Source organism: Podarcis bocagei (assembly GCF_964188305.1).
Source record: "Podarcis bocagei genome assembly, chromosome: 5".
In the NCBI taxonomy this organism is placed as follows: Eukaryota; Metazoa; Chordata; class Lepidosauria; order Squamata; family Lacertidae; genus Podarcis; species Podarcis bocagei.
Window position 1 is genome coordinate 20,898,735 of NC_138129.1, and position 24,928 is coordinate 20,923,662.

At 44.2% G+C, this 24,928-nt stretch overlaps 1 protein-coding gene across 2 annotated transcripts in view; it reads left to right on the top strand.

Moving 5' to 3' along the window:
* The window catches only part of LOC308588151 (opsin-5-like), a 72,016-nt gene that overhangs the window by 12,380 nt on the left and 34,708 nt on the right, over positions 1–24,928 (top strand). Inside the window, exon 1 of one of the 2 annotated variants that reach the window (XM_081196479.1) lies at positions 12,893–13,144. The exons of the other annotated variant lie outside the window; for it this stretch is intronic. The gene's annotated coding sequence lies outside the window, so the exon portion shown is untranslated. Of the gene's footprint in view, positions 1–12,892; positions 13,145–24,928 lie in introns of those variants that run through there. 2 annotated transcript variants of the gene reach the window in all.

Consider the following 24,928-nt stretch of genomic DNA (forward strand, 5'->3'; position numbering starts at 1 on the left):
ATTGACTGACTCAATATGATTCTTATGGAAACTTTAGTTTGCTAAAGGTGCTGGGAACCGCAGCTCTGTGAGGGGTAAACTATAGTTCCCAGGGTTCTTTTTCGCAGGTGCCATGTGCTTTAAACCTATGCTCATATGAAGCCTATACCTGCTGAAATTAAAGGTGCAGGAGCCCTGACTTCTTTTTAATCCAGAGACTTCATTTAACTGGGGATACCATAGAGTAAATTTAGGACCTGCTGAATGTGCAATAATAATCAATGCTCAGACTGCTAAATATGTCCTTATTTGGGATAGCTCAGAGCAAGATTCCTGCATTGCAGGGGGCTGGACTAGATGGCCCCCGTGGTTCCTTCCAACTCTGTTATTCTCTCTGCTAGGGATTTGAGGGCTTGAACCAAATTGAGCAAACCTACCTGGCAATTTCATACTTCGGGATTGCACAGTTATTTTGGTTTGAGCCCTTGTGCTTCCAGCGTACGGTATATCTAATGACCTAGTGATGGTCTAATAAGTTTAAACTTAGCATCAATTTAAATCAGCCAGACACAAAAGGAAGCAAGAGGCGAGCCCCCTTAGACATTCATCATATAGAGCACACGGAGACTGGATTTTCATTAGCTGTAAAATTAAACACTGCAAAGCAGCTTCTTCATCCTGACAATTATGGAAACATCAAAAGAGAATGATGCTCGCAAGCGCCTTTCTCCACGCACCGGTTAGGAGGCTCTAGCTAGTTAATATAAGGCAGCAACAAAGAGCTTGCATTCCAGAGCCTCCTTGAGCATGACCTCCGTGTGGGAGGAGGAAGGAGGACCAGAGGACCATTTTCGTTGTTCCTCCCTTTTTGTGTTCCTGCTAGCTGAAGTTCTGTTGAAGGTGAAAGTTTATACAAATACATGAGCTGGATGTGATCATCACATGTAGGGACTGGTGAACCTGTCCATTTCAGTTTGTCTCAGTTTCTCATTTTTTTTTCAATCAAGTTCAGTGGTCCATGATGCAACATCCTTGTGAAAAATTCACCATCATTTAAGCGTGAATTTATTTTTAATTCACATTTTTTCCTAATACTGCAATTCATTTTTATTTGTTATTTTCACTAAAATGCATTTCATGCACACACAATTTTGCATGCATTATCTAATCTGAGAACGATATTGCAAAATTCAAACAGTGTAATTTTGAAGAATGATCAAATGACTAAGAAATAGACTGGCAGATCAAATGACTAAGAAATAGACTGGAAAGAGAAGCTGCTGAATTGCAACTCATTACCAAACTTAAAACCATGGAGAGACCTGGTCTGAACAAAGACATTGGATTCCTATCTCATTATACATGACTAAGCCATTTCTCACCTTCTCACCCCTTGCCTTTTCCTGTAAGACCTATTACAGTCGTTAAGAGTCGTCAACAGGCTCATCTCAGCTATCTGCCAATCTCCCATTCCCACCACCCTTCTGAGTAATACCCCTCCCCACCTTCTCACTATATAGAAGGGTCTGGCAACTTCTGTTTCAGTGTATCTGAAGAAGTGTGCATGCACACGAAAGCTCATACCAAGAACTAACTTAGTTGGTCTTTAAGGTGCTACTGGAAGGAATTTTTTATTTTGAAGAATGAGTGTTTCTGTTTTTTTCAGAAAGTGCAGATTAGATAGGTTTGCCTTTAAAATGCCAACTGGATCCAATTTCTCTCCCATCCTTAATACAAATAGAAGATAGATCCTGAATTCAAATAGGTAGCTGCACATAAGCATCTACAATCAAACCATCGTTCCTGGCCTGGGGGAAGTTGCTTTCAAAAACAAGCAAATGAGACAGTTAAATCTGCTATGATAAAATGGGCACAGGATGTAGGACACAACATTATGTCTGAGGACTGGGAAAGGTTATGGAACACCGGTATGAAATTCACGGCATGTAGTGCCTTGAAAGAGAACATTATGAAAATGGTATACCGGTGGTACATGACCCCAGTCAAGTTGGCTAAAATATATCATCTTTCTGATAATAAGTGTTGGAAATGCAAGGAGGCAGAAGGGACATTCTTTCACCTCTGGTGGACCTGCCCGAAAGTAAAGGCCTTTTGGGAAATGATACATAATGAGCTGAAAAAGGTATTTAAATATACCTTTTCTAAGAAACCAGAGGCCTTTCTCCTGGGCATGGTGGACCGGAAGGTGCCAAAGAAGGACAGAACCTTGTTTATGTATGCAACCACAGCAGCTAGGATTCTCATCGCTAAGTTCTGGAAAACACCAGATTTACCCACACTGGAGGACTGGCAGACGCAGTTGATGGACTACATGGAGTTGGCAGAAATGACTGGCAGAATCCGAGATCTGAGCGAAGAAACAATGGAGGAGGACTGGAAAAAATTTAGGGACTATTTGCAAAAACATTATAAGTTGTTTGAATGTTAAGATAGCGCACGATTAAGAAACATTATGCTTCTGCATTTTATTTTAAGCAAATGATAAAGTAAGCATTGATGGGAAAAAACGAGACATATTTGAAACAAAATATTATGTTTATTAAGAGTCTTAAAATTAAATTACAAATTTTTGAAATTGGTAACATAATATATTTAAAGGTATAATAAGATGGGAAACAAGATAACAAATTGCTGAACTGGCTAGAACAATGAATGCAATGCTGAGAGGATGTGAGGAGGTCCAAAAGTTGAAGGACTGTTGAAGGACGTTAAGGAAAGTTTCTTAATATTTTTTCTTTGTTTATTTTTCTTCATATACATATATATAAAAAATGTTTCTTGTATGTTGCCATGTAAACAAATTTGTTAACCTGTGAAAAGAAACGCAATAAAAAATCTATTTAAAAAAAAAAAAAACAAAAACAAGCAAATGTTTGACTCTGGCTTGAGGCGAGCAAGTTCCTGCAGTGAGAAAGTCTGGCTTAAGTTAGATATAACTAGATTTTAAAGATCTGCCACTTGCCTCTGGGAAAAGTTTTGTGGTATTTCTCATTTTGAGGTCAGGCGATGCAAAAATGTCAGAGAGAGGGCTGAAAAATAGAGTTAAGTGTTTGCAGTAAAAACTTTTGTTTCAGGTCATAAAAGTGGTAGGTTTCAGATAATAAAAACCAGGCTGCATAACAGTTTTCCTTTACAACATTCACAAGCAAAGTTATCGTCATATTTAACTCAATGGACTAGCCAAATTTAACGACCCAATATTATAGATTATCCAGCTACAATAACAATTGTCCTGCAGCTTTTCTGGCTAGATGCAAATAAGGACTTTTAGTAGTCGTGCATGAGATGGGATTTCAGCAGATGTAGCTCGCATGACAAGCTACACCTAGGAAAATAAGAAGCAGACTTACACCGAGTCAGACCATTGCTCCAGCTAGCTCAGCGTTGTCTACACTGACTGGTTTCCAACAGGGAGTCTCTCTCTGGAACCTGGGAATGTCTGCAGGCAGATGTTCCACCTGGGAATGTCTACCACTGAGCTGCAGCCCTTCCCCAAATCTGTTGTCGTTTAGTCGTGTCCAACTCTTCGTGACCCCATGGACCAGAGCACGCCTGGCACTCCTGTCTTCCACTGCCTCCCACAGTTTGGTCAAACTCATGTTGGTAGCTTCTGTCCAACCACCTCGTCCTCTGTCGTCCCCTTCTCCTTGTGCCCTCCATCTTTCCCAACATCAGGGTCTTTTCCAGGGAGTCTTCTCTTCTCATGAGGTGGCCAAAGTATTGGAGCCTCAGCTTCAGGATCTGTCCTTCCAGTGAGCACTCAGGGCTGATTTCCTTCAGAACGGAGAGGTTTGATTTTCTTGCAGTCCATGGGACTCTCAAGAGTCTCCTCCAGCACCATAATTCAGAAGCATCAATTCTTCGGCAATCAGCCTTCTTTATGGTCCAGCTTTCACTTCCATAAATCACTACTGGGAAAGCCCCAAAGCTACCACCTGCTAAAAGGCCTCCTTCTATGCCACTATTATAGGTGAAGGCAGTCTGCTTTTTTTCCTTCTGCATCTGCCTACCTGAGATGGAGCCCACTTCCTGGAGCAAGAGATCTGCTCAGGGTAAAGTTACCCCCAACATGATGAGAGCAAGCTCTCGGACAGGGCTGTCACACTGATATTCCCATTTGATCTTTCAGTCCTCGGATGCCAGCTGGACAGAAACCATATGAACAAGCAACCTGCCTTGCTCCTTACAGGGGTTTGACGTTCAGAACTCAGCAGGGCCAGCTTTTCGTGGTGTGGAGCTAGAAGTCACCTGGCCCACTAGCAGCAGATCAAATGACTATTAAAGGAATAGCTGCAGGGACCAGTTCAAAAGAGAGCAACCTTATTTTAGTACACTGATGAACTGAGAGGCAAGCCAGCCATGCGCTCTCTCTCTCTCTCTCTCTCTCTCTCTCTCTCTCTCTCTCTGCATACACGCACGCACACACACGCGCACGCACGCACACACACACACACCACACACACACTGGTGTTTTCTCTTTGTTTTGTCCCACCCCCTCTCTTCTGGCTGTACCACACACCTGGACTCCTCTGCTGTTGGTTGCCAACTGAGCTCCATACTTGTTCCTTTCAGCAGTGGATTGAACTCCAGCAATTATTAGCAGATGGTCATAGAATCTTGGAGTTGGAAGGAACCCCAAGGCTCATCTCATCCAACCCCCTGCAATGAAGGAATCTCAGCTAAAGCATCCACGACAGATAGCCATCCAACCTCTGCTTAAAAAGGAAGGAGAGTCCACCACCTCTCGTGAGAGTTTGTTCCATGGCCGAACAGCTCTTACTGTCAGAAATATTTTTCGAATGTTTAGTCGGAATCTCCTTTCTTGTCGCTTGGATCCATTGGTTCGAGTCCTACCCTCCAGAGCAGGAGAAAACAAGCATGCTTCCTCTTCCATGTGACAACCCTTAAGATATTTGAAGATGGCTATCGTATCGCCTCTCAGTCTCCTCTTTTCCAGGCTAAACATACCATTATGCTTCCATTACCTGCCATGATTTGTTTGCCTGCCTTCTTTGCTTCCTGGCCGGTTGAGAGAATTAAGGGGAACAAATAGGCAGGGCAGGGCTGTGCCAGTGTGGTGTAGTGGTTAAGAGCGGTAGTCTAGTAATCTGGTGAACCAGGTTCGATTCCCTGCTCCTCCACATGCAGCTGCTGGGTGACCTTGGGCCAGTCACACTTCTCTGAAGTCTCTCAGCCCCACTCACCTCACAGGGTGTTTGTTGTGGGGGAGGCAGGGAAAGGAGAATGTTAGCTGCTTTAAGACTCCTTTGGGTGGTGATAAAGCGGGATATAAAGTCCAAACTCCTCCTCCTCTTCTTGCTTCAGTGGCACACTGAGGGCTTGTCCACACTTCCGCTTGCTTTGTGTCTAGAAAGCACAAGTCTGGGAGGTTTTCTGCTCATGCTTTCTAAGCAGGAGTCCAAGTGGTTTTCCATTTGCCCTGCTGCTTTCTCCTGGCTAGGTTGAAATGGAGCAGTTGGTGCAAGGTCAGTAGACTTTGTAGTTGAATGGAGATTTGAACCAAGGTTTCCTAGGTTCTAATCAAACACTCTAACCCAAGCATAGGCAAACTTCGGCCCTCCAGATGTTTTGGACTACAATTCCCATCATCCCTGACCACTGGTCATGTTACCTAGGGATGATGGGAACTGTAGTCCCAAACATCTGGAGTCTGCCTATGCCTGCTCTAACCCAACCTTCTTCAAGCCTTCAGATGCCATTGGACTCCTACTTCCATCAGCCCTAGTCAACATGGCCAACAGGCAAGGAGTATGGGAGTTGTTGTCCAACAGCATTGGGTGGTCTCCAGACTGAGGAACAGAACTCCAAGTGCAACACTGCACTGCCTGTTAACTGTACGTGACCAGATCTGGATCATGCCCCAAGTGCATAAAAGGTGAAACCCAGCAGAACAATGGTATGAGAAATGACAAATATAAATGATAATGACTTGATTCCATCACGTAACCAGGTCATGTGCTACCATATCGCAAGAGAAGCAAGCTGAGGGAGAGAGAGAAATGAATGAGGGACATATTCATAAAGGATCAAAGTAGGTGCCCAGAAATTAATCAAGAAAATGTAAATATGATCTATCTGGTGGGGCTGCTGAACTATTTGTTTCAGGTCTGTTTGAATGGGTATGGAAAGCCTATTTAAAGCACAAGCTTATAGGCTGTTCTTTCCTAAAACCCACTTACCTCCAAAGATTAATTACCATTCTGGGGAAAGGAAACCTTTGTCAAATGGGTTAGTGCTCGCTTTTCTTCTCTTAAGACAGCAGAGGTCCTTGAAACTTTATCTCTATGAGTTTCTAGCATCCATAGGGAATGTCTCTGGCTTTTTCAGTTCTGAATTGCAAAATATATGCACGAGATCACACGGTATATGCATTTATATGAAACCATATATATGTATACTGTTATTCTATGAGCTGATGTTGTGGGGAAAATATTCAGGGATGGCCCCAGATAAGGATGAGGAAGAAAATCGCTGCAGTTAGGATTTAAATCCAAAACCTGTCAAATTCACACTTTCTGAGACAAAAACACAACCATTGTTCACAATTCACTTTTATCCCAATTTTGCAGTGCTGTTCTCCAACCCAACAATGTTTACAGAAAAGTAAGCTTTAGGGGAAAGTGGACAAAACAATGAACATATTGGTTAAACTAACATACAACACTGCATTATATTAGGAAAGTTTGCTTGGGAAAACGGGTATATTAGTTTGCCTTTTTAAACACACACACACACACACACACATTCAGATAAAGTGTTTAGAAAAGCAAAAAAATTAGAAAATATAACATGACAAAAAGAGAGGCAGTCATAAGGATATTTTGCAGCTTTCATATTTGTTAAGGGTACCAACAAACACACACCAAATAAAACTAATAATAATAAATAATAATAATAATAATAATAATAATAATAATAATAATAATAATAATAGTGTGCCCAAATGCTTTGGGGGGGGGGGCGGAATAGGAATCACATATCCCAAACGTCCAGCAAAGCAGGTGGAAATGCACTTTTTTCTTGAGAAATGTGGAGAACTGGATTTAAGATAAGAAAAATAAGAGAGCACCAACACTGGCACATCCTCCATGACCTAGCCCCAAGTGCTGGCACCAGTGGGCACCTACTGATACCCACCTCCCCCACAGGTGGGTGCCCCAACGCCCCACCCCGCCTTCATCTTTCTTCCTTCTTGTTCACTTATACAAGCAGTGACATGAGTAAGGAGAAGCAAGAAGCAGCCTCTACTTGTCTTGATTTCCTTCTATGCAGTGGTTTGGACTGTGTGCAAGAGAGGGCGGGTGAATAGGCAGTGATGAGGAGGTGGATCCAGTTAGGAAGGGATCTGCTTAGGGAGGTGGAGCCACTTAGGGAGGGAGTTCACTGAGGACACCTCACCCAGTGGCCACCCCCTCCCAAAATCTGGAGCTGACAATGAAAGCATTTCTCAAATATGGGTGCAACACCACAGAGGCCCTACTGGACAATACAGTTCTGTTTAACATAGGGGTGGGAAACCTCAGCTCTATTACTGAATGTGGCCTTCCACCCCACTCTTGTTTGGCCCTTGAACACCCCAGTTTAGGGCTTTTCAGCTTTCGATTTTTTAAATTTTTAATGCGTTTTAAGCATAAAGAATGTCACTGATTGCTACCTGCTCCTGCTGCTGATGCCTTGATTGCTTGATTTAGGAGTTTGTTCTTTGTATGATTTAAACTGCTTCTTAAGTTGCCTTGGAAATACAGGTGGATGTTGGTGTAAGGGGGGGGGGATATATAGGAAGGGGAAATATTGGATGCCAAGACCCAAGTTTGGGGAAAGTACCCTTTAGTGAGAGAATCCCAGCAGAGATTTAAAATCACAAAACATGCAGCAAAGTGTGGAAATATAGGCTTCTAGATCTTTGAAAATACGCCCTTATAAGTTCCAAAACTTCCATCTTCCCCCAGCATAGGAAAAGACCACACATTTGGTAAGTTAAAATTTTAGATACAAACTCTTGAGAGGTCAGGTTCATGTGCATTTTCTTACATCAGTCAGAAAAGTTGCATAGGGAGTAAAACTTGGCTTTGTTGCAAAGTGGTGAAAGTTCCTAAATTATTGGTACAGGAACTCAAGAGAGGCTTGTAAGCCTCTTCACCCTGGGAAAAACAATAGACTTGATTACCCATTTCTTCCCAAAGTAAGGGAAGTGGACATAGCTAAGCCTGGCAGGCCAGCTTACTCTATGGTATTAACCCCTTCATGCATTAATTATAATAAGCATGTTGGTTACATGAGGCTGGCTATCCCATAGTGGACAGGTGGGTTATCAGTACTTTAAATAAACAACACAGCCAGACTGCACAGCTTTGCATTTAACATGCAGGCATTTTAACAATTCAAATAGCACCAGAAAATTACCAGGGGAGGGGTGCTTATAATTATGGGCATCACATCAGGCAAGGAAGGGAACTTTAACTCTTTTCTCCTCAGCTGTGGTTCTGAGGAAAAACCCTCCTTTTGAAGCAGGTATTTGCTTTGGACGTGCCAATGGAAGATTTCCTTCTGATGCAAACACGAGCTTCAGGGTTACTTGGCAAAAGGCTTACATGCTCCGTCCATGCATGCTGTGATCCTTATAATTCTCAGCTGCCTCCCAATTGAGGCTATCTGTATTCTTAATCACTCACACTTCAAACGCAAAGATGCATTTAACATCATATTGAATTCAGCTCCCAGCCTCCAAAAATCTGTGCAAAGGCCCTAGCAATTGTTCCTCTGTGACAGTTCTACTTGGAAGCTGTCCCCAGCCTTGATGCCAGCAGAACAGAAGCTGTTTTGGACTGTTGTTTCCCCCCATGGCATTATGTGATCCAAGAAGTGTGCTCCAGGATCGCTTGAGGTACAAATGGACTTGCCAGTATTTTTTTTTAACCAAAAATAAAATCACTCTGTTCCTGTGTGGGCTTATCCACACTTACCTTTCTCCTCCATTCTTTCCAGGCAGGATCCATGCTTAAATAATTACCCTCATCGCTTTGCGACCAGGAGGGCAGCGAATGGGGTGGTAGTTCAGAGCCTTTGTGTCACGGTCTGGTTCACGAGCAGTCGAAGTCCTGGCTGGGGACATCGGGACCGAGGGCAAGATGGCAGGGTGGGAGCAGGAACGGGAGTCCAGAAGCCAAGAGTCAGGAAGCCAAGAATCCAAGAGTCAGAGAGCCGGGAGTCAAGAAGCCAAGGGTCCAAGGGTCAGGAAGCAAGGAGTCATGAAGACAAGGGTCCAAGGATCAAGAAGCAAGAAGCCAAACGCAGCAAGGCAGGGAACGCGTTGCTGTGGCAAAGAGCCAAAGGGAAATGCTGACCTTATATCCCTTCCTGGCTCTTGCCACCAGGTGCTTTGAGTTACCAAGTGGCCTCATCTGTGAGGCCACGCCTTGCCTCTTCAGAACAAAGCCCCCAGGCCTGCAAAGTCCTACTGGTCTCAGGGCCTGGCTCCTGCACACACTCCTGACACTTTGTGGGTACCAGGGGAAGATGTCAAAGGCACCCTTGCACCCACAGTTGCCTCAATAGTGACCCCGAATTGTAGGGTTGTTGTTAAATGACATTTCCTCCAATTCAGTGGTAAAGATCAGGTTTTCCAGGGGGGAAGCATTGGGAGAAGAAGATGAGCCCCAAGAGAGATAAGTGGTGGATGAAGGGGTTCAGGCTGATCTGGGGTGCGTGGAAGTGGGAGGCTACAGATTCATCCAGCAATTCTGGCTGATTTGGGGCAGGAGGGAATGGACACTGCAAAAAGGAAAAGCACCGGCCCAGTTTCAATCAAAATGGAGCGCCGGGCAAGGGGAAAGAGAGTCAAATTGCTTCGTGAAGCAAACTTGTTGCGAAAGCAGGCGGCTCATTTGCAGTTGGCTCACGTCTCAAAGTCAATAGCTTGTCTGTGTCACAATGAAATTTCATTTTTAAAAACAACAGAGGCAGGAGTCTGGGTTAAGTACAATGGAAACATTCCTACCTGTTGCCCAGGAACAATTTCATCCGCTTCTTTGGGAGACAAATGGGGGCGACGGAGAAGAAAAATGGGCCAGTCTGTTGCTCAACAAGCTGCGGCTATTAAACTGTTTGCTTTGCTGTCACCAGCAAAGGGGCTGGTGGGGAATGTCGGAGGTGGCGTGCTTGTTCACACAAGAAAGAAGCAAAACCTCGACTCCTGCATCTTTATCATTTGCCTAGCTGCTAGCACTTTAAGTGCTGTCCAAAGGTACACACAAACACAAGCAGAAGAATCGGCTGGGCCAAGAGATGTGTTGCTCTGGCTTTGTGGTATGACTGACACAGTCCTAGCACCCAATTCAGGCACTTCAGGGGATATGGTGGTCAGGCTGCTACCCGGAGTTTCTGTGCTACCTTCCAAAAATGGCAGTGCTGCAGGATATTATGGATCAGCAGCACCTACAGCCTTATTTATTCACCAGTTCTCTTACCCACCTGCTTCTTATGCCTATCAAGAGGGACGAAAGCTGAGTCCTGCTTGCACCTTCTCTGGTTTGCAATCTGGCAAGCTTAATATGGGGGTTTCTTAGGTCAAGAGAGGATTGTGCGTATCCAAACTGCCCGTCCAATTTCTTTTTTTTATATTAAACTAGAATTTATTTGTTTTTACATTGAAAATGCAAGTACTCAAAGGAAAACTAGCAAATAAGCAAACAATAATTACACAATTAAAAAAAAATACACCAGATGTATGATTAAACTTCAAATAACAATGATTTATTTTATAATCCAGAATTTCAGTCAAACTCTTACCAGTTTCTGCATCCATGTGTGAGCCACATTCGGTACCTAGGGCAGAGGTTTTCAACCTTTGTGAGTCCACTGCTCCCTTGACCAACTACATTATTTCTGCGGCACCCCTATGGGGCTCAGGAGCCCAGTTATGCCCCCTCTTCCCTGCAGAGCTGGCAGCCTCTCACCCTTTTTTGAACACCCTCCCTTTGTGGAGTGATCCCTCAGCCTCCTCTCCTCTCCTCTCCCCTCTCCTTAGGAATCCTCTGGGCAGCCCATGTCTCTAAGCTGCCTCCCCTGCCCCAAAGAGAGGTGCCTCCTCACGCTGCCCCACAGGGGCCTGGGAAGCACCCCCTGGCCAGCCCCAGAGGCACCCTTCACCTGGGGAGCTTGTAGCCAGGGCTGCTGCAACAAACAGCTGTGCAAGCCTTGGGGAGGCAGAGACGCAAGAGGGTATCAGACGAGGGAGGGAAAGAGGGACAGAGGCTAGTGTTTCCCACGGCACCAACATTCAAGGCACCCCAGGGTGCCACAGCACACTGGTTGAAAACCACTGACCTGGGAGAACTAAATACATGGCTTTTATAAGAGTGGAAATGTGTTGTCTCTGCATCATTTTCCACAATTTGTTTCCCATGGTTTAGAGTAAAATATCCAATGCTGCAACAGAGGACACGGAGTCTTTGTAAACCTCATGCATCTGAATGGAAAAGGCTTGCCAATGTTTGGTCTGGAAGGGTGCATTGGTGCTTTTAATAGCTGCGTCTTACTCATGAGAGCAGCAATAATTGCTGTAGCCCTCGCTGCCAACACAACCATTAAAGAGACATGAACAGCCTTCTTTGGGTTTGCTGCTGCCAGGTTTTCCGCAAATGATGCTTACATCAGATTTTCCACTTCCCCACATGTTTAAGCCGAATAATAAAGTGACATTGATTAGAATGAATGCCAGGTTTCCCCATCTCTCTCAACCCCGCCCCCCCTTTTCACTTGCTGCCATGCATAACAATGATTGAAGTGATATATTATGGATTAAAAGCTGTTTTTAGGGCCTTTCCAAATGGCAACCAGCTCCCTGGATTATTATTGTTTATTTTAGGCCTGGCCCTGATCCCATGCAGTCATGCAATACCCTGTCTGGTGTCTCCAAGAGATAGACAGGAACAACGACAGGCTTCCTACAGGAGGGCTATCTGCTCAGTGCTGTTTTGGTTTTTTACAATAGGAGAGAAGTGCTGTTCATTACGAAAAGACTGTGCAGCCCTTGATGAAAGTTTTAGGAAAGAGAACCAGAGGAAAGGAAGGCATGTGCTGTTTGGCCAAGGCATAAATGATTGGTTTGGGGCAGGGGTCTGCAACCTTTAAGACAAAAAGAGCCACTTGGACCCGTTTCCGAAGAAAAGAAAAACTGGGAGCCGCAAAACTCGTCATTATAAAAATAACCTTTTTGTCACTTTTTTATTATTTCTTTGTTTGACCCTCCTCATAGAAATAAACGTTAAATTAACAAGTTACCTTTTTGTGTGTGTGTGTTCTTCACTCCCCTTCAAAACAGTGACCAGCGTACATGCCCCCTTTCAATGCAGTGACCAGCATACATGCCCCTTACAATGTAGCGGGCGGGCGGGAAGGTGACGTCGGGACGGTGCGTGACTAACGCACGCACCGCCCCCATGCGACGTCACAGCCAGTACAGCGCCCGCCACAGTGGGGAGTGTCGGGGCGCACAATGCGCCTCCTCCCCTCACTAGTATCCGCCCCGGAGCCGCGGCAAAGGTGTAAAAGAGCCACATGCGGCTCCGGAGCCGCGGGTTGCAGACCCCGGGTTTGGGGGATCCATGCTGGAGTGGAAGAAACTCTTATATAACTTGTCAACGAGAGGTATTTTCAGAACGTTCAGTTGGTCTTTATGGAAATTCTCTGTCAAGCAGCAGAAACTACTACAGACCTGGAGTTGTACTCACTACTGGGTAGATAATAGGCACACAGGGATCAGCACCTTAAACATTTGGGCCCCACCCACCGTCACTGTCCACAAGCTGCCGAAAGTTCCCACAATGCCCTGGAGTGTCACCACATCAGAAGCATTGTGGGAAATGGTGGCTGATATCTGCCCATACTTCTGCCCCTAGGGAAGTCTGCAGCTGGGGGCCCACCAGTGGACACTTTGCTGAGGGCCCCCTCAAATTTCGAGCTGACCCTGACAAAGAGAAATGCAGCTCATCAGGGCAAATAGCAAACATTGCCTAACGCTTTGATGGATCGTGACCCAGGCATCATTTATGGAAAACAAGCGCTCGATTGCAGAGGTGAAATCTGAGTGAGTCAGAGGATTCCGCAGTGCACTTTGCCTGGTGTAGGTGTGAAAGCACGCAGCTCTCCTTGATTACTTAGCAAATGCTAGAAACCAATATATGCAAATTCATGTGTCTGACGTGAGGTTTGATCATTTTCTTTGTGTGCAAACAACGTTTGTCACATGGGCAAAGCTCACGAAGAGATTCCCCCCCCCAACTTCTGCACTCTTTCAAAGGCTGTCAGCTTATTATATAAAAATTAATTATGCTATGTTTACAATTGCTGAAGGAAGGCCAGGAATTTTCCTCCATTACTACCAAATGTCACTGAGTGGGCAGAGGGTATACTGGCTTCTAAATAATGAAAGTATGGATATAGGCACGCACACAAAATCCCACACATTTAGGAAAAGATTTGAGAGGAAGGAAATACCCCCTTTGTGGCATGAATATCTTCCACTGCATTCCAGGCAATTAAGATGAAGTGGTGGGGGTCAGGGGGCAGAGATCAGAGGGATGAGTTTTAGAGAAGCCTTGCAAATTAATAACATTCTTGAAATCAATACAGTTAAACCAACCAGTCCCAAAACGGATATATTCAAGCATAATGCAATGGGATGGATTATCACTAGCAAGTAATCTAATGCCAAAATAACTGCAGCTGAACAAACAAAACAGCAGCCATAAAACAGGGCAGTAAAAGAGGATATTAGCTACATGTATATTAACTGTAAAGTACCTATTACATGAAAAAGCAGGTGGGGGGGAGGGGGTTGAGTGGAATAAATGGCTGTTTGGGTAGTGGCTTATCCCATTGTTCCTCCTGGGTGGGATACAGAGAGAGACCTGTGGTTTTCTGTTCTTTGCAAATTTATAATGCCAGTTTATTAGTGCTGAGGATAATTACAAGTCTTGGCCACCGAAATGACAGATGCAGGCGAAGGTATCTGGAAGTGGTTGCATGCCGAACATGTACATGCCAAACTGTTGATTTGAATGCTGAACTGCAGCTGTTTGTGTTTCATTATTTATCGTGTTTGTACCCTTACTGACCTGCAAAGATTTCAAGGAAACAGACATAGCTTATCCCACTTTATCCTTGCAGCGAGCCTATGAAGTCAGCTGGGCTGAGAAATTATGAGATGCCCACCGTTGCTGAGAGCACTTGGTGGTTAGGCAGAGATCTGAATCGAAATTTCTCTGGAAAGTAGATTTCTTCTGGTCCCTGACACTGCATATCAATTCTTACCAAGCCATGAGTCATATTATGCATCTTACGCATGTGTGAGTAATGCATAGTTGTGCGTGTGTTTGTAAGTCCTGCTTCGTTCAATTGGATTTACTCTCAAGTAAAACAACAACAGAGTCTTGTGTGAATTCTTTTGCATAGAGATTGTCCCATTTCTCCTATACAGAAAGGTATTGCTGGCAGATGATGGCATATATCACTTTGGAAGATGGCGAATGAAACCCCAGATGTTCTGGATGACCTAACATCACCCATAGTATCATGACATTGATGTTCTGTAATAGTATTGTCATAAAAGATAGATGTGTGTCTCTGTGTGGTGTATATGCTTGTCTGTCTGTCTCCCTTCTGTCTCCCTGTCTACTCCCTGTCTACTACTCCCTGTCTACTACTACTCCCTGTCTACTCCCTTGGACTACTGCAATGCGCTCTATATGGGGCTACCTTTGAAGGTGACCCGGAAACTACAACTAATCCAGAATGCAGCAGCTAGACTGGTGACTGAGGGCAGCCACTGAGACCATATAACACCGGTCCTGAAAGACCTACATTGGCTCCCAGTACGTTTCCGAGCACAATTCAAAGTGTTGGTGTTGACCTTTAAAGTCCTAAACAGTCTTGGCCCAGTATACCTGAAGGAGCGTCTCCACACCCATCATTCTGCCCAGACACTGAGGTCCAGCACCAAGGGCCTTCTGGTGGTTCCCTCACTGCGAGAAGCTAAGCTACAGGGAACCAGGCAGAGGGCCTTCTCGGTAGTGGCACCCACCCTGTGGAACACCCTCCCACCAGATGTCAAATAGATAAACAACTACCTGACATTTAGAAGACATCTGAAGGCAGCCCTGTTCAGGGAAGTTTTTTAATGTGTGACATTTTTATGTATTTTTAATCTTTGTTGGAAGCTGCCCGGAGTGGCTGGGGAAACCCAGCCAGATGGGTGGGGTACAAATAATAAATTACTATTACTATTACTATTACTATTACTACTGACCTGCACAGGAGGATGCTTTATGCACCCAGAGTCACAACACTAGCATTTGTTTGTTTGTTTGTTTCATTTATATCCCACCTCTCCTCCCAGGAGCTCAAAGTGGCAAAAACAGATATCCCCTTTCCCATTTTATTCCTCAAAACAACCCTTTGAGGTAGGCTCATAAAATTTGCAGATGGCACTAAACTGGGAGGGGTAGCCTTGAATCAGGATTCAAGATGACTTGCACAGATTGGAGAACTGGGCCAAAACTAACAAAATGAATTTGAACAGGGGCAAATTTGCAATGTTCTACCCTTGGGAAAGAAGAACCAGCTACACAAATATAAGATGGGGGGCACCTGGCTTGCCAGTAGTATGTGGGAAAAGGATCTAGGTGTCCTGGTGGACCACCAGCTGAACATGAGTCAACAGTGTGATGCAGCAGCAAAAAACAACAACAAATGCTATTCTAGGCTGCATCAACAGAAGCATAGTGTCCATACCAAGGGAAATAATAGTCCTACTCTATTCTGCTTTGGTCAGACTACACCTGGAATGCTGTGTCCAGTTCTGGGTGCTATAAGTTAAGAAAGATATTGACAAGCTGGAATGTGTGCAGAGGAGGGCAGCCAATATTATCAAGGGTCTGGAAGCCAAGCCTACAAGGAACAGTTGAGATACTTGGGTATGTTTAGCCTGTAAAAGAGAAGATATGATAGCCATCTTCTAATATCTGAAGGGCTGTCACAAGCTTGTTTCCTCCTGCTCTGGAGGGTAGGACCCAAACCAACAGCTTCATGTTACAAGAAAGGAGATTCCAACTAAACATTTGGGGGGAAACAGTAAAAGCTTTTTTGACAGCAGAACAGACTCCCTCAAGAGGTGGTTGGGCAAGGTAGGCACATGGAGGTAAGTTGCGGGGAGAGACCTTGTTGATTAGCTTAAAATATATGATCCAGCAAAGTATTAGGCTGTTCCCATTCTGATGTAGCTCCCAATCTGACTTGGATGAATGGATGATGTCAAGTGTCTGCAAGCCATTGTACCTTTCAGACGTTGACTCCAACTCCCTTACAGTCCCAGCCAGCATGGGCAATGGTCAGGGTCGTTGGCAGTTGGAGCTTCATCTGAAGGGCACATGGCGAGTCCTGCTGATCTATCTTTGAAGGCAGGATCTGTGTGGCAATGTTCTATTTGCTTTTATTTGTTTTGTACAATGTGTGTTAATCGAAAGAGGCAGCTCCTCCCTTGCTTCTCATAAGGGGCAATGCTATTTTCCAAGCTGAATGACAGCAAGCCCTCTGGAAAAATCAATGCAGCTTAAGGTTGGAGCAGCAAGAGGTCATGATCTAGCAAGAAAACAAATCAGTGTCATAAGATCCCTTTCTTTTTTTAAAAAAATCGCTAATAAAGATTTGCTGGGTTACTTTGCTCTTTCGTGAACATGTTAACTGACAATACAGTGGAGACAATCCTGTCTGTCCACTTTTCACTTCCAGCTCCTTTAGCACAATGCCCCAAATCTAAAAACTGGCAGTGAATGTTCAGCAAAGGGCCATATCACATTGGTTGTGCACATGCGTTGAATACCAACGATTCCAGGTTCAATCCTTGGTGTCTCCACATAGGGCTGGGAAGGACTCTGGTCTGAAGTTTTGGAGAGCTGCTGCCTTTCAGTGCAGAGAAAGCTGAACTAGGTAGATCAACACTCTCAGTCAGCAGGAAACAGTTTCCTGTCTTCCATCATCATCATCATCTCAAACCTTTTCAGTTTGGGTTCAGGCCAAGTTACAGGACTGAGTCAGCCTTGGTCCCCTCTACTGTCCCTCCTCCTTCGAGAGAAGGAGGGGACGACGACTATGCAACCCTGTTGATCTTTTGATACCCTGGGATCCTTCTGAGCCGATTTAGCAGGGTGAGTCTTGGAGGCCCTGTTTTGCAGTGGTTCAAATCCTATTTCCAGGGTCAGTTTCAGAGATGGGGTGATTGTCTTTTGGCCCCCTGGTCATTGTGCTATGGGGGTGCCACAAAGCATCAGCTTGTCCCCAGTGCTATTTAGCATCTAAAGTGGTACCTTGGTTCCCGAACGGCTTGGCTCCCGAACATCGCAAACCCACTCTGTGGGTGGGTAATTTCCAAGTCTACACAATTGTTCAGTTCCCTGCTTTAGATGGGGTCATGCTCCCCTTGAAAGAGCAGTTTTGTAGTTGGGGAGGGGGTGCTCTAGGATCCATCTTTGTCACTAGAGGTTCAAGTGACCAGAGTAGCTAGGAGTGTCTTCTACCAGCTTCAGCTGGCAAGACAGCTGTGACCATTTCTAGACTGGGATAGCCTGACCACTGTCAACAATGTGCTGGTAACCTCCAGGCTGGACTAGTGCAATGAGCTCTCTGTGGGGCTGGCCTTGAGAGTTGGTGCAAAATGCAACAGCTCAAGGACACACTGGGGCAAGATATTGCCAACACACTTTCCCACTGTTGAAAGAATTGCACTGGCTGCCAATTAAGTTCAGTTTAAGGTGCTGGTTTTGGTGCATAAAGCCCTGCATGGCTTGGGGCCAGGATACCTGAAAGAGCATCTCACCCCTTATATATCCATTCTTGACATTGTAGCAATGGGGTCTTTAGTGTTGAGACACCTGCCCGTTGGAATGCCCTCTCTTTGAATATTAGACAGCTGCCATCTCTGTTGTCTTCTTGGTACCTGCAGATGACCTTCTTCTTCCAACAAGTCTTCTAAGTTGATGTCTTTCCCATCTGTATTGGGGAATACAGATTTAAATGTTTTAAATTCTTTTTTTACTTGTCTTATACTTGCTGCTTGCCACCCTTGGCTCCTTTGGGAGGAAGGGCGGGATATAAGTTTAATGTAATAAAATCATCATCATATATAGCTCAGTCGGTAGAGCGTGAGACTCTTAATTTCAGGATTGTGGGTTCAAGCCCCATGTTGGGCAAAGGATTCTTGCATTCCAGGGGGTTGGACGAGATGACCCTTGGCGTTCATTCCAACTCTATAATTCTATGATTCTATCATCATCATCATCATCATCATCCTATTGTAACTGAAACACAGAAACACAGAACACAGAAACCTGCTTCTTGGTCTCAGGAACCAACCATCCCGCAAAAATTTCTTATGTTATCTTAGGAGTGTACGAATGCATAAAGAACAAACAACTTTCCAAAATATAGTAGAAGTTGGCTTGGAGACCCTAATTGGGTCAACATTATAGCCATATAAATGGTTCAAATAAATAAAGAGATATCCTGATTTATCCAACATGGTAGGAATTTCATTTCCAGTTTGGTATCACTGATCTTCATGTTTTTGCATATACCATAGACTCTCTCCTGTTAATCAAGAGGAAATCATGAACATTGATTTATGGTTGGATTTTGCCCTAAATTTGCAAACCTGATTTGAGTTCAAAATTGGCATCATCTTTGCAAATTTCCTAGTTCAAAATCTACAAAACAAATTCTTAGCATTCTTCAGATTATAGACTCCTTTTCTACCCCAGACACAGAGTCTCCCAACAGGCTCCAGTTGGCTCTCAAGATGGCTTGAAGGACAGCTAAGGCAACAAAACTATAAATACTCCTTGCTTCAGAGGCGAAAGTCAGGCCAACGTGTCATTGCACAGCCAAGTAGCTGGTCAGGCTAATCAGTTCAAGAGTGTATGGGGTCCAGTTTCACAGGGAACTTAAAATCTATTGGCAGGGTGTATTGGCAGTTTAGCACCAATTAGCACGTTAAAATACACTTGCTCTCTAAGCCAATTTACTTGCCACTTGAAGTAATTAGCTCCATCTGTCTGTCTAGAGTGTTGGATGTGAGCATGGCTGTAAAAAAGAAGAGAGAAAATCAAGATAACAATTTGTGGTTGCTCCATTTGTGAGAGCCAATGTCATCAGCACTTCATGAAAAGAAACACTTCAGGAAATTCTCTAGGTAGTCTAGCATCTATTACAAGTTCCATCAAAGTGTATAATTAGTAGCATGGCCTAGAGAGCTAAATGCAGCCCTGGGAATCAGGAATTTGTCAGGTTTAATCCCAACCTGACAATCAGTTCCCTGGCCTGAAGATTCCCCCGGTGCCTTTTTTTGCCTAAAATTAGGGACAGGTTTTCCGTTTTTCTGCAAAGAAATGAAGAATGAATGTTCGCCTAGCCTTCTATCAAAGCTAAACCCCTCTTAACTTCAGTGATGTCAGAATGAATTCTGAGACATTACCACACTTTCAGTTTAAGGCCGAGACAGGGGAGATCCATGATTGATCTTTTGTCTTGACTTTAAAAAAAAGAAAGAAATGCAGCCTCCGGGGATTGCTGAATTAATTGGAGTAGCCGTGTGTGTGTGTGTGTGTGTGTGTGTGTGTGTGTGTCTGCTTCAACCCTTTCTCTTATGGGCCACTTTTACAGTCAAAGGGTTGCATCCAAAAGTAGTCCTATTCAAAGCAGGCCCATGAAAATTTATGAGCATGACTAACTTAGGTCCATTAATCTCTGCAGGGCAAATATCAGCGCTTGAGGAGGGATCAGCTTTGAATGTGAAAAGGCATGGGGAAAAGTTGGACACCCATTTCCCCCCTATGTCTCTGCTGTAAACAAATTGGCAGCCCTGCAGTGGCTGCAATTAAGGCTCTTTTTAAAAAGTGAGGAAATCAGTTACAAATCTCCTTCATAACGTGGTTTTGGGGCATAAAATTTCAGCTGCCCTGCTCAGATTTTTCAGAAACCTTAGCTTTCTGCTCTTTGGTTTCAGAAACTGAATGCCTTAATAGCTCAGTCGCAGGGCATAGCGTGGTGGGCTGCTGCTGAGGCAATCGTCCTGGGCGCATTGTTGGGGGGTCGCGAACCAGTCTTGCGGTGCTTTGTGAGGCTGGGGATCAGATCAGACTCCAGCCTCACAAAGCAGCTCAGGGAGGGTGGCGTGAGAAGGATGCCTTGTCTGGCAACTAAAGAAGAAAAAGGAAGATAGAATTATCAATAAAATTAAAATTGAAGACAAATGGATTCAAGAACCGAAGGAAATTAGTAAAAACGTTACTAGTTTTTTCGGAAATCTATATAAAGAAGGTCCAGAGAATCTAGAAAAAATAATTGATTATTTGGGCAAAAATAAACTACCAATAATGCCTAAGGAAAAAATTGAAATTTTGAACTCGCCAATAACAGCTATGGAGGTGCAACAAGCTATACAAAGATCAAAACTAGGAAAGACACCGGGCCCAGATGGTCTCCCAGCTAAATGCTATAAAAAGTTAAAACAATCACTATTTCTTCCCATGAAAGACCTAATGAATAATATTCTGACAAATGGAAAGCTACCGAAAACCTGGAAGGACAGCTTTATTACTCTTATCCACAAACAGAGAGCAGATGCCTCAGTTTTGAGGGGCTGGGATTGAAGGGTACATGGCATCATTCTCATGCCACCCTCCCTGAGCCATTTTGCGAGGCTGGGATCTGATCTGATCCTAGTTTCCCAAAGCACCCTGTGCTGCTTTGCAAGACTGGGATCATTCCAGCCTATGATTGCAAGCGGCAGGCCAATGTGATACCTGAATGGTTGACTCATGGGTGATGGTGAACAGGGACTTTGAGCCTGTGCTTCTTCCACATATGATGGATTCATATAGAACCAGAGACTTGTAGAATTGGAAGGGACTCCAAGGGCCACCTGGCATGACCATAGCTGTCACCTTACAGATTTGAAAATAAGGGACCAGCAGCCTCGAAAATAATGGATCAGCAGCCAAAATAAGAGATCAACAATTACTTTGATAAAATACATACTTTGTTGCGTGCAAATGGCTTTAGATACCTATTAGGTCCATAAATTACCATATAGCATATATTCAACACAAAAAAACAGCAACAATTTGTTGTTGACAAAGGACAGCTGGACATAGAAAGGGCCCCATTACCTTCAGTAGTTTATTTAAGGGACATCATCAATAAGCGGGACCCCATTACCTTCAGTAGTTTATTTAAGGGACATCATCAATAAGGGACTATCCCACCATATAAGGACGCTTGACAGCTATGGGCATGACCCCACTGGATCACTGAGATCATTGCTGTTCTTTACCTGATGCAAGTTCCCCTTCTCCATAGTGAAATTGTGTACTCTGCAAGGTTAATGATGCCCACGCCAAGGGCGACGCTAACAAACAGAGGTGCTTGCAAAGAGCTCCTGTACTATGGAGACATTTTCAGCTCTGACCTATGTGCTGTTGTTATTATACAGCAATCATGGGTGACTCTTTTTAAACCAGATACTCACCTCCTGCATAGGTGTTCAGGAAACACACAGGAGCAAAATGGGCATTAAGTATAGCAGTTGCAAGCTAGCAAACAGCCGTTAAGATGTGCTGTGAAGTCACCCACCCACCCTCCCCACTCTGTGAACTTCCGCTTCTTATAAAGCAAGCAAAATATTTCCCCCCACTTACTTGTTATCAGCAGAGGGAAGGAGTACTTTGAAGAAGGGGGAAAAACACTCGGCACGTTCCACTCTATTACCCCCTATTAACTTTCTAAACACCCTGGAACCTTTGCATGAAATACCAGGAAAACTAATTAGGGCAATAAAGCATGATGATTTTTGTCAGGCACACTCTGAGAAAGTGAACATAACTTTTCCAACTTCCACTTTATTGTTTTTTATGCGCACACATTAGCGAGTGAGTTCCTTGCCATCCTCTCTGCCAGACTCCATAATGAGAAATTGCTTTGCAATCAAAAACAGAAGTGCAAGGCTTGAAGACAAAAGGGAGGCAGAAGGAGAAAGGGTGAGTGACTGAAATGCAGTGTGAATGAATGAATGAATAAAACTGCCTTACCCAGAGTCAGACCATTGGTCCATCGAGCTTGGTATTGCCTACACTTGTGGGCAGCACCTCTCTAAGGCAGCCTTCTCTAACCCGATGATAAGTGTTAAGTTGTGGGTGAACATATCAGACGACACAGCGATTCTCCAAACAGCTCTTGCTTATTCACAGGTCAGAACAGAACTGAAGGGTTCAGCCAGCCTGCTTATATAGAGCTCCAGTACAACGTAACTGTAACAACTTTCTGTAACTATCCAATCACTGAACGTCACTTTCAATCCCTTATTTGCATATGTGGACCTGAACTATCTACAGTATCCCCCTGCTGGCCCAGGGTGAGAACTTCAGTACATAACAATAATCTCAAATTATTCTGGGCTCCAATTCTCATCATCCCTGTACATTGGCTGCACTGATGAGAATTGCAGTCTGCAATACATGGAGAATACCTATGGTTACAGGCAGGGATCCTTCTAGGGCTGGATTAAGATCTTCACAGGCCCTAAGCAGTTAAAAGAATTTTGTATCCCCATATAGATCAGTTTCAAAACATAAACATAATAAACTGTAGTTTTTTATTTTTCGAAACACAACCTACAGTAAGGTGGAAAATAAGAACTAACTTAGTTGGTCTTTAAGGTGCTACTGGAAGGAATTTTTTTATTGTGGAAAATAATGTTTATTTTTGGTATCCACTACTGCCAGTTTATTCCTTTTCAAGTTGTTTGACCCAAAGGCTGCTGTTTCATTCTGAGTTGTCATTTTATTTAACTTTTGTTTGTTTTCCCTACACCACCTTGTTGTTGTTATTCATGGAACATAGAAATACTTCACTAAATCAAATCAACAGAGTGGGTTGTGCTAGGCTACATGGACTAATGCTGTCTGATACCAAATGAAGCATCTTCAATATCCTTACATACGGAGTGGCCTCATTTGGCATCAGACTCCAACTCCCAGAATCTCTCACTATTGGCCATGCTGCCTGGGGCTGATGGGAGTTGTAGTCCCAAATTGCCTGGTGAGTCATTAAGGCATTGGGCAGAATATAGGGGCAGGTTGAAGGCAAATGAATTAAGGTCATGTTGAAACAAAGGCAGCTTATATTCTGCACAGCAGCCACAGGGCCCTTGAGAGAAATGCCACAGTCACAATTAACTTGCTCCATTGTAATGGGAATTCTCACTGTAACTGTGTCAGGGCCTTCAAGCGCAGGTAGTTTTTCTTCCTCTCTTTTATTGAAATAAACTTACCCCAACCTTTCTGCAACAAAGGAACACAAGGCAGCTGGTGGCATCCAGTAAAAGCAGCAGAAAGCAGCAAAATACAACACAATACCATTATAATTCAGTGCTTCTCCATGCACACAACCTTTCAGTCCTGCATATAGAAAATTAGACACCTTCCTTAAGGGCTCACATATAGAAGACTCACATATAGAAGACTCAAGGCAGGATGCAACTAACACATCCATTCCTGCTTGCACAACGGTACTTCCCCCACCCTTCCTCCTCCACCTCTCCTCTCCTCTCCCCCTCCTCTCCCCCAGCCTTCCAGAGCAGATTTGGCGATGGTAGGGGAGGTGTGCGAGGGGAGGAGAAGAGGGAAAGTCCCACTGCACAAGTGTAAATCTTTGCACGGATGTTGCTTGCAGACTATCTTCCTACATGCTTTTCTGATTTTGGAGTTTGGGATGGAAATGGAAATTGGAATGAACTGTTGCAGAGATGGGTCTCTTTTGTTTTGTACTGGAATAAGAACTTTAAGTGTTCTCAATTAGAGGAACATCTGCTGTTCGATTCTGCTCCGTTGATTTGTTTCGGCCATTGGCAATAACAGGACATACGTTTTCTGCTTGGTAGTTTCCTGTTTATTTGTTTTATCCTCATCATCAGCAACAACAGCATTACATGCATCATCTACACTTAGATGTCAGGGATAAGGGTTTGTTCCAATCCTTCCAATCCTTCCTCAATATACATATTTTTTCTCTCTGAAGACTTTGGCACAACCCTTCCAATTCCAGCGTTCTACTATAACTAAGTGCAAAAGAAGACACCATTTTTCTAGGAAAAGAGGTGCCAGAACTCACCATAAGCCAATGTGGTGTAGTGGTTAAGAGCGGTAGACTCGTAATCTGGTGAACCGGGTTCGATTCCCCGCTCCTCCACATGCAGCTGCTGGGTGACCTTGGGCTAGTCGCACTTCTTTGAAGTCTCTCAGCCCCACTCACCTCACAGAGTGTTTGTTGTGGGGGAGGAAGGGAAAGGAGAATGTTAGCCACTTTGAGACTCGTTAGGGTAGTGATAAAGCAGGATATCAAATCCAAACTCCTCCTCCTCCTCCTCCTCCTTGCACCTGTGTCCAGTTCTGGGCACCACAGTTCAAGAAGGACACTGACAAACTGGAACGTGTCCAGAGGAGGGCAACCAAAATGGTCAAAGGCCTGGAAACGATGCCTTATGAGGAACGGCTAAGGGAGCTGGGCATGTTTAGCCTGGAGAAGAGGAGGTTAAGGGGTGATATGATAGCCATGTTCAAATATATAAAAGGATGTCATATAGAGGAGGGAGAAAGGTTGTTTTCTGCTGCTCCAGAGAAGCGGACACGGAGCAATGGATCCAAACTACAAGAAAGAAGATTCCACCTAAATATTAGGAAAAACTTCCTGACAGTAAGAGCTGTTCGACAGTGGAATTTGCTGCCAAGGAGTGTGGTGGAGTCTCCTTCTTTGGAGGTCTTTAAGCAGAGGCTTGACAACCATATGTCAGGAGTGCTCT